Source organism: Schistocerca cancellata, chromosome 2 (genome assembly GCF_023864275.1).
Source record: "Schistocerca cancellata isolate TAMUIC-IGC-003103 chromosome 2, iqSchCanc2.1, whole genome shotgun sequence".
Lineage (NCBI taxonomy): Eukaryota > Metazoa > Arthropoda > Insecta > Orthoptera > Acrididae > Schistocerca > Schistocerca cancellata.
The window spans coordinates 617,512,194-617,521,522 of NC_064627.1; the positions used below are offsets into that span (position 1 = coordinate 617,512,194).

General features: G+C 44.6%; 1 pseudogene; it reads left to right on the forward strand.

Annotated features, from left to right (window-relative positions):
• Positions 1–2,842: 2,842 nt before the first annotated feature.
• On the forward strand, positions 2,843–2,960 carry LOC126163386 (5S ribosomal RNA; annotated as a pseudogene).
• The last annotated feature ends 6,369 nt before the right edge of the window (positions 2,961–9,329 follow it).

Below are 9,329 nucleotides of genomic sequence, written 5' to 3' on the forward strand. Positions count from 1 at the left end.
CTAACCTAAGGACATCACACACATCCATGCCCGAGGCAGGATTCGAACCTGCGACCGTAGCAGTCGCGCGGTTCCGGACTGAGCGCCTAGAACCGCGAGACCACCGCGGCCGGCGCTAAGTGGTATTTGCATTGGGTATTTATGAAAGGCACTACTATGTATTGTTGTTGTTGTTGTAGTTATTATTATTCTTATTGATAAATGCTGAACGTTTGTAACACAGTAGTTACTGAGACTGTAAACCCATAAGATGAATCCACAAGAATCATGGTTGTTTAATCATACGTGAAATTAACCATTTCTCTCCAAAGTAACTTATGCAGTAGGGTGTAATGTCATGAACACAATCGTAAAAGTATTAGATGTTATGACTTAACAGAAAGCCAGTGTTTTCCAGATTTAAAAATTTTCTCTGAACATTTTGTTTACGCTGTAAACCAGTATTTCCACTATTAAAGTTCGTTCACTTTTTTTTCCTGCAGGTAAGTGGCCGATGTGGTCGTACCGAAGAACTTCGCTGTAATCCCTGGCGAACAAGGGTGAGTATTTATTTGCAGATGGTTGGTGTTTCCGTTTCTGAACATACGGAAGTTTCTTGTGGAAAATTTCCAATGTTATTCATATTCCCGCCATTCTTTCGCCTTCAATATACCAGACCCCCTGCCCCCCCCCCCCCCAACCACCCCAGAGAGGGAGAGGATCAGAACGAAAAGATGGTCATGAATTATTGTAGAAAACTGAATCAAACATTGGTTCAGATGTACTTTTAAGCCTAAGATCACGAGAAGTCATCTCGATGATGTCAAAGGTTGGGTTTATAAACTGGTTGCTGAGTCCGGAAACCGGAATGGCAATTAGGAAATTTTCCTTAGCGAAACGTTGTCACTTAAATTTATAGAACTAGTGTTTCTAATAGATTATAAAAAATGTCGCCATCTCGTGCAGGGAATTTTAAAAAACTGTCCTGTTATATAATTATAGGGACTATTGTCCTATTTTTGATTAATCCTATCTCCTGCTGGTAGTATTGATTTCTGTAATTTTATATCCGCAAACAATTACTGCCCATATATTAGCCGTTTCACTTATGATGAGTAATGTGTATTGTCAGTGATGCAGGCAGTATTCACAATAGATGGCATAGTAAATTACCACAGTACGCACGTGTGGGCAGATGCAAATGTTTGGGCAATCATTGAGGTGAGGCAGCACGATCGCTCCAGTATTAATGTGTGTGTAGGAATATTGCCGGTGATAGACTCATAGTTCTGTACATTTTACTAAACAGAAGCCCTCTTGGAGAACGTTAGCATTAAATAAAGACAACGACCGTGGTTTATGTATGACTAGTACCATCCAGTTTTCTTCGGATCGCGCGACAGTATTTCACCGCAACTTTTTTTGGGCGATGAATCGGCTGAGGAGGTCCGGTACCATGGCCTCCCCATTCACGTAAACTGAATGCGTTGGATATCTGGCTACGGGGACGTCGAAGAGCTTTGGTCTATGACCTAACCATTGTCAGTGTGAAAACGTCATAGAAGCGTGCGACCAGTGCATATGACGCATTCCAAATGGATCTAAGTGTGCTGAAAGAGTGCGAAGAAGGGCTAGGGAATAAGTTAGGATGCGTGATAACCATGTGCAGCTCCGCCTGTAGTGTCAGATATGAATGAGAGGACAGATTGACCAATACCTCAACAGGTATGTTTCCATAAACATCATTATTGGAATTTTTATTCTAGTTTTGGACCAATACCACCTCCCGTAGGAATATGTGACACTGTTTTTAAACAGCCTGTGTTTCTTGGAACGAAGAAAAGAGCAGGTCAACAGAGTTCATGTCACATGTGGAAACATAGTTATCTATACAATTAGTGTCCACCCTGGTGTCAAACAGAGCAGGCATTAAGGAAGGTCGTATTACGGTTCTTCCTTTCAGCTGTCGCATGAATGCCAACGTAACGGGTTTTGAGATACGTTACCACCGGATAGAAAATCAATTAAAGCTACTCAACAGAGAACAGGTGCCTAGAACCAATGAGATACTTGTAAGACTCTCCACAGATTATCTGAATGAATTTGCTACCGTTTTAGAATAAGTATAACGGAAGTTAATCGAGTAACTAAATGTTCCAAGCAGTTCAAGGCGCTGATTATTTCCTTTCTCACGAGGGGTCACCGGACAGATATGCGTAATTATAGACTTACAGTGCTGGCGTCAAATGGTGGTGCTGTTACACAATATAAAGTTTTATCACTCTTTTTAGAGACAGAAAATCTTCTCAATAGTGATCTTCATGGATTCAGCAAATCTCGCTGTTCTGAATAAAAAGCCTCTTCAGTTCGTCCTTAAGATCCAGAGGACGGTATACTTGTACTGTAATTTTTGCTTCCGAGAGCCGTTCTATACGTTCTGTGCTGGCATCTAGTGAACAAAATACAATATTAAGACAGTCGGCAAGGCAACATGCTTGCCTTCTGCGTTGTTTTGGCTCTGGAAAATCCTGTATTTTGAAACTGCGATCAATTAGCTCGTTGTCTCCCTCAGATGTCCTAATTCAGTTCCTAGCTAACTTGATTAAAAAGATGCTACTGATTTCTTACCTTGTTCAAAGTAGTCTATTTTTGGAAATGTTGCACTGCTAGTGATTTGATTACCATATTCGCTCTTAGATCACCCTTTACTGGTACGCTGTTGTTGCACTATTTAATAAAGAATAATTACATGCAGTAAGTGCTGTGGGCTGTTAGAAAACTTCTGTAACCTGAACTAGTATCAGTATGTACCGATAGTCGTGAATCATGACTGAGTGTGGTATTATAGCAATATACCACTTGTGCCAACGGCCTTGCTGCAGTGGTAATACCGGTTCCCGTCAGATCACCGAAGTTAAACGCTGTCGGGTTGGGCTAGCACTTCGATGGGTGACCATCCGGTGTGGCGAGTGCTGTTGGCAAGCGGGGTGCATTCATCCCTTGTGAGGCAAACTGAGGAGCTACTTGATTGAGAAGTAGCGGCTTCGGTCTCGGAAACTGATATATGGCCGGGAGAGCGGTGTGCTGACCACCTGCCCCTCCACATCCACATCCAGTGACGCCTATGGGCTGAGGATGACACGGCGGCTGGTCGGTAGCCGTTGAGCCTTCATGGCCGGTTCGAGATGAGTTTACATGTGTCATTTGAGCTACTGTCACTCGATAACTGTGCCCTAACTCTGCTACCTCATACATTTCCGAAAAGTAACAAAAAGTGAAAAATGCAATTGGCCAGGGATGCACCTATGTCAGGTGCCCACACAATGGGCAGGAATGCATAATCCATAATGGACAACGAACACCAGTTTCAACACAAAGTTAGGTTTTTTTAAATGACACATATATGTTTTATATACAGAAATGAAAACTAGAGGTACAATTAGTGATGTCAGACTTGGTTTCACTGTCCTAAACCTCATACATCCTGAAATATTAAAGGATGGCAACGGCGCCGCACGATCTGCCGTAATGCGCAGGGCAAGGATGGCCTGCACTGTCCTGCAACCTACTGTAAACAGACCACTATCAGTACACACATTCTATCTATACCCTTCAGTCTAGTAGTGTCTTCTGCTCGGGCCTGCTGTACTGCTGTCTGTGTCAAACAGGAAAATACACCGTGACACATTTCACGTACTTATCGGACGGAGCTTTCCCTGTTTTGGTGCGGTTTTTGACATATGCGATCATCGTCGAAATGCCAGCCTTCAGTAATTAAGAAAAACTAGATGTGATGTTACTTTACTGCGAAAGTCACAGATATACAACCACAATCATAGCAGTGTACGCTTAACCCTACCAAAATTGACGGCGTCCTTCACGTCGTACCATTTCCAACATCTGCACATGTCTCACGCGAACAGACAGCTGGACACCCAGAAAGCGTCCGCGTACAAACATAGTAGCTAACAATTGCAACGAAATTGGCTGCTGTAGCTCACATTCCGGAGTTGAGTGTACGACAGAATGCACGCGTTTCTAGAATAAGTCTAGTAGTGTATGGAGAATTTTGCTTAGGCATACCTTTCATCAGTATCGTATCTCACTCCATCAAGAACTCCATGGGAATGACTTTGAATCCCGTAATGATTCGTCGTTTTGCACTTCAGCGGCTGTAGGGTCATTCTGACTTCCTACATGATAGGATGTTTACGGATGAAGCTTCATCCACAAATCATGGTCATGTGCAACTATGGAATATGCACTACTGGGCTGTGCAAAATCCTCACTGGCTTCCAGCGGTTGCTCATCAACGACAGTGGGATGTCAATGTTACGTGCGGCATCATTGATACCCGTATTTTAGGTTCCTAATTTTTGTTAGAAAACATTAACCGGACGGCGATATAGTCCATTTCTGCTGAACATCTGCTCCTTCTCATGGAGGACGTGGGACTGGACACAAGCCCATTAATGAGGTTCTGGCATAACTGATGCCCCGCACACTACACACGTGTTTCCAGGGAAGTTGTGGTGTAACTTTTCCAAATAGGTGGATGGGACTGGGAGTTTCTGTGAATTGGCCAGCCCGGTCCTCTTGACGTTAAGGCGGTTAGACTTCATACTCTGGGGGCAGTGAAAGTGTCTGTATACCACGAACGCCCAACGACGCCAGAGGATACGCAACAATGCATTACTGCTGCGTGTGCGGCAATATCTGTGGAAACACTACAGTCTGTGTAACGTTCATTTGCTACCGTCTCCACAAGTGTACTGGTGGAAACGGTGGGAGCTGAGAGCATCTGTGGAGGAGGAGGGGGTTCGTCGGCCGTGACGTTACCAGTTACATTTGAGTGCGTTTTCCGTACTGGGTGTCGCGCACGTACTCGAAGTTTCTGTGGAATGTATGCTACAAATACTGTATTTATAACACTAGAACCACTACTTACCACTACTTTGTACATCTAATATCATTTCTGTCGAAAAAAAGTCCGAATACATGTCATTCAAATAAAAGTAAGGGTGTTGAAAGTGATGTTTGCTTTCTTTTATTTATTTCCTGGAACCGCGTGACCGCTACGGTCGCAGGTTCGAATCCTGCCTCGGGCATGGATGTGTGTGATGTCCTTAGGTTAGTTAGGTTTAAGTAGGCTAAGTTCTAGGGGACTGATGACCACAGATGTTGAGTCCCATAGTACTCAGTGCCATTTGAATCATTTTTTTTTAATTACCTGCCAGTTGTATGTACCTCTGACAGCACGCTGCATGACAGTGCAGACAACCTTTCCATTGGGCATTACGGCAGAAACCGCGAGGCCGTTGCCATCCTTTACACCGAGGTGACAAAAACCGTGGGATGCATCCTAATATCGTGTCAGACCTCCTTTTGCGCGTCGTAGTGCACCATCTTGACATAACATGAACTCAACAAGCAGTTGTAAGCCCCTGTAGTAATATTGAGCCAAGCTGCCTCTGTAATCGTCCATAATCTCGAAAGTGTTGCCGGCGCAGGATTTTGTGCACGAGCTGACCTCTCGATTATGTACCATAAATATTCGATAGGATTCTTTTCGGATGATGTGGGTGGCCAAATCGTTCGCTTTAGTTGGGCAGGATGTCCTTCAGACCAATCGCGAACGATTGTAGCACGTTGACGTGGTGCATTCTCATCCATAAAAATTCGATAATTGTTCTGGCAAATGAAGTCAATGAATGACTGCACATAGTCTCCAAGTAGCCGAACATAACCATTTCCAGTCAGTAATCGGTTCGATCGGTTCGGTTTTACCAGAGCAGCCAGTCCATTCCACGTAAACAAAGCTCACACCATTATGGAGTCACCACCAGCTTGCACTGTGTCTTGTTGACAACTTCGATCCATGGCTTCGTGGGATCTGCCCACACTCGAACCGTACCATCACTTCTTATCAACTGAAATCGGGACTAAAGAACTGAGAACTAGTTAAACCTAACTAACCTAAGGACATCACACACATCCATGCCAGAGGCAGGATTCGAACCTGCGACCGTAGCGATCTCGCGGTTCCAGACTGCAGCGCCTAGAACCGCACGGCCACTTCGGCCGGCTAACCGCCAGAATGTGGAATACAAGCATGCAAACGTAAATACTCTTGTGTTTTACGGGTTCCGGATGTCACTTTGTGGGATAACGTTTCATGCCTGTTGCACTAGCTGGTCAATACAGGGACGATTAATGCAGTTAGTGGATAACGACGGAGTTGTCGTCTAATGATGTCCCATACGTGCTCGATTCGAGAAAGATCTAGCGATCGAGCAGGCTATGTCGACATATCGACACTCTGTGCAGCATGCTGGGTTACAACAGCAGTATAAGGGCGATCGGTGTCCAATTGGAAAACACCCCCATGAATGCTGTTTATTGATGGCAGTACAACAGGTCGATTCACGATATGGACGTACAAATTTTCATTAGAGTGCGTGGGATAACCAAGAGACTGCTCCTGTTGTCATACGAAATCACAACCCATACCACAAGCCCAGATGTAGGTGCAGTGTATCTAGCACGAGAGAGGTTACATGCAGGCCTCAACTAGCCTCCTTCTAACCAATATACCGTCATCACTGACACCGAGGCACAACAAGTTTTCATCAGAAAGAGAACAGACTTCCACTCTGCCCTCCAGTGAGCTATCGCTCAACACCACGAAAGTCGCAAATGGCGGTGGTTTGGGGTCAGCGGAATGCACGCGACAGGGCGCTGGCTCGGAGCTGTCCTTGAATCAACCGATTTGTAAAAGTTCGTTGTGTCACTGTGAGGCCACTGCCCCTCAGATTGCTGCTGCAGATGCGGTGTGATGCACCAGCGCGTTACGCCGAAAGCAGCATGTCATTCTCAATGGAGAGAAATCTTCCGAAGTAAGAGTGATTTCAGGGGTGCCGCATGGGAGTGTCGTAGGTCCGTTGCTATTCACAATATACATAAATGACCTTGTGGATAACATCGGAAGTTCACTGAGGCTTTTTGCGGATGAGTCGAGAGGTTGTAACAACGGAAAATTGTACTGAAATGCAGCAGGATCTGCAACGAATTGGTACATGGTGCAGGGAATGACAATTGAATCTCAATGTGGACAAGTGTAATGTGCTGCGAATACATAGAAAGAAAGATCCTTAATCATTTAGCTACAATATAGCAGGTCAGAAACTGGAAGCAGTTAATTCCATAAATTATCTGGGAGCAGGCGTTAGGAGTGATTTAAAATGGAATGATCATATAAAGTTGATCGTCGGTAAAGCAGATGCCAGACTCAGATTCATTGGAAGAATGCTAAGGAAATGAAATCCTAAAACAAAGGAAGTAGGTTACAATACACTTGTTCGCCCACTGCTTGAATATTACTCATCAGTATGGGATCCGTACCAGATAGGGTTGATAGAAGAGATAGAGAAGATCCAACGCAGAGCAGCGCGCTTCGTTACAGGATCATTTAGTAATCGCGAAAGCGTTACGGAGATGATAGATAAACTCCAGTGGAAGACTCTGCAGGAGACATGCTCAGTAGCTCGGTACGGGCTTTTGTTGAAGTTTCGAGAACATACCTTCACCGAGGAGTCAAGTAGTATACCTCTCGAAGAGACCATGAGGATAAAATCAGAGAGATTAGAGCCCACACAGAGGCATACCGACAATCTTTCTTTCCACGAACCACGAACGAGACTGGAATAGAAAGGAGAACCGATAGAGGTACTCAAAGTACCCTCCGCCACACACCGTCAGTTGGCTTGCGGAGTATGGATGTAGATGTAGATGTAGACGGCCTTACCTCTCAGTAGAGCCAAGTGGCCGTCCAGAGTCTAGTCTACCTGTAACCGTACATTCTCGCGACCACTGCTGCCAGGTATCATATACAGTGGCTACATTCCTGCCAAGTCTTTCACAAGTGTCGCAGCATCAGCCAAGTGTTGATAATGGCGTCTTTGTCGCCTTAAAGGCAGTTTCGACTGGCATCAACTCACCACGTCCAATGTCAGAGGTACCTAGCGTTTACGACCGTTACAGCGTATATTTAAAGTAAACTTGATTTGCATTCTCATAGTGGCGCTACTAGCCTCACTCTTTTACGCAATTAGTGCGAAATTTGAATAGAAATCATGCTTCAGATGTAGAAATATGCGCCGGCCCTTGTGAGGGAGCGCCGGCGCGGTAGCTCAGCGTGTTCAGTCAGAGAGCTGGTAGGCCTCTGTAATAAAAAAACTGAGTGAAAGGATCAACAAACGGACTTGAACGCATGTCATGTGACGTCCGAAACGCCGGCCGAGGTGGCCGAGCGGTTCTAGGCGCTACAATCTGGAACTGCGCGACCGCTGCAGTCGCAGGTTCGAATCCTGCCTCGGGCATGGATGTGTGTGATGTCCTTAGGTTAGTTAGGTTTAAGTAGGTCTAAGTTCTAGGGGTTTGATGACCTCAGGTGCTGTCCCATTGTGCTAAGAGCCATTTTAGAAATATGCCTACAAACTTAAGTTTATGTCGTGCAACTGCTTCTTGGTGTTGCCATTTTTTTTTTTGCGCCATTGTTACCCTAAAAGCTAGAACATTAATTAGAGTGAAAGAATATAATAGAGACAAAGCCTTGTTGACTTTAAAGTCATTACGACTGGCTCAGTTGGTGAAATGTACAGCTCATGAACGAGTCATCCCGCTATTCAGTTCAAGCAGTTGAAGCAGAGAAAAAAAATCTGTATGACACTCCAAAGCAAGTTTTTTGTAGTGATCAACCTTTAGATGAAACAAATACTATATTTATTTGTGGCAGAAATGTGTAATCTGATATTTAACTATGTGTGCCGTAACAAGAACAACACAGTCGTCTGCGAAACAGATATTGCACTTCAGTGCAGAAAATGTTTTACTTCTCGTTTACCTTCCAGAATCTTATTATGAGCAGAAGATCGTAACTTGACCCCCAGTATTCATAGCATATCAGCTTTCAAAATATATTTTACGGACATCATATTGTTCTCTTGTTTTTGCTATAGTAGCATCGATTAACTTTTCAAGCTTTTCGTAGGTGCAATCATTTGCAACGTGCGTAAAATATACATATACGCAGCTTAACATCAAGAATAACTATTATAGTCGGTAGTATTTCTCTCCTTCCCCCCCTCTCTCCCCCTCCCTCCCCCCTCCCTCCCCCCTCCCTCCCCCTTCCCCCTCCCTTCTTCTTTTTGTGTTGTGAGGGGAGAGAGAGAGAGTTGGAGGGCTTGGGTCGCTTCCCCGCACACGGTTGGCAATGTAATGCAGAATCTTCTAGTATCTGTGTCTCTTTCCTGAATGGAGGATGTTCTCGGGGGATCAGCTCTGTTCATCAC